Here is a 1,285-nt window from a genome sequence, read left to right on the forward strand (position 1 = left end):
AAAAAAAAAAAAAAAAAAAAAAAAACCCCTAAATTAGGAAACCCAAAAATCGTTGTACTCCCTCCCATTCCCTATATAAGAGAGTCGACCAAGGGAAGGGAGGGCACACTTATCTTTTTAGGGTTTTCTCTTTTCCTCTTTTCTTCTCTAGGTTTTATTATGCTCTAGTTCTTGTTTTAGTTCTTCTTTGCTTTTGCTTTGACCACTTTTGTAATTGGTTTTATTTAATTAATGCAATGTCTTTTACTTTTATGGTTCATGTTATTCAAGTTATTCAAGTTGTAATAATTTTAATTTACTAGTTCACGACTTAGATCTAAGTGACAAGAACCAAATTTTGAAGCATCTCTATTCAAGTATAAGTTTTTTCTTCAAAATTTATTTTATCCAGACCTAGCAATTTCAAATTCGGTTTATTCTAGATCTAGTTTTTAGGGCTGGTAGTATTTCAAATTGATCAAGTTTAATTCAAGGATTGAAGTTCAGGTAAGTAGGCTTCTAAATAAGTCTTCTCACCCCGCTTTCATTCCCTCTTCTTACTACCCATTTATTCTTAATTTAGGCTTTTAATTTTAGTTTTACTTTGATGTTTTCTCTTTCCCCCAATGTCCTTGGCTAGATGCATGTGTTGGCTTTGCCCCTCTCTAGCCATGGAACCATCATTTTACTTTGATTATTTATATTGCACCCCTTTCCCTAAAGTCAAGTAGAAAAACCCTTGTAAGAGTACTCTCTGGTCAAATAAAGAAGATCGTAATTGACAGTGCATCCCACAGGCTAAGTAGAGAAACCTACTTGTATGCCTCTTTCTAGCTTTATTCCCCTTTTATTTTATTTAATTTATTTTAGCCATTTTATTTTCTTTTAGTTTATTGTTTTTTATTTGCTTTGAGTATTTCAATTCCTAGATGACAAATGGTTAGGTTTTTAATTTCAATTGCAATTCCAATTTCCCTAGATGTGCTAGTTAGGACGTTTTTAGATGCATTTGTTTAGGGTGGTAGTTAGAAGTAGATCACCATAATTAATCTGTGCACTTTGGCATTACTAGAAAAACCTAAAATAAAGTGGCTGCTCTCCTTGTGCTCGACCCGTTAGCTACACTGATCCGTACACTTGTGGTTACTTTTAAATCATAAACACTTAGCCATTTTGATAGCTACCAAATTGCTTTCCTTATAGCAATGAGAGATAATCCATGAGATGCTATCCAAATACTTCTTGTAAAACCATCATTTCTGCTCAAAACACGATAGTATTTTTTGGCTCTTGATACATGTCATCA

The sequence above is a fragment of the Macadamia integrifolia genome, chromosome 14 (genome assembly GCF_013358625.1).
Source record: "Macadamia integrifolia cultivar HAES 741 chromosome 14, SCU_Mint_v3, whole genome shotgun sequence".
NCBI classification, from domain to species: Eukaryota; Viridiplantae; Streptophyta; class Magnoliopsida; order Proteales; family Proteaceae; genus Macadamia; species Macadamia integrifolia.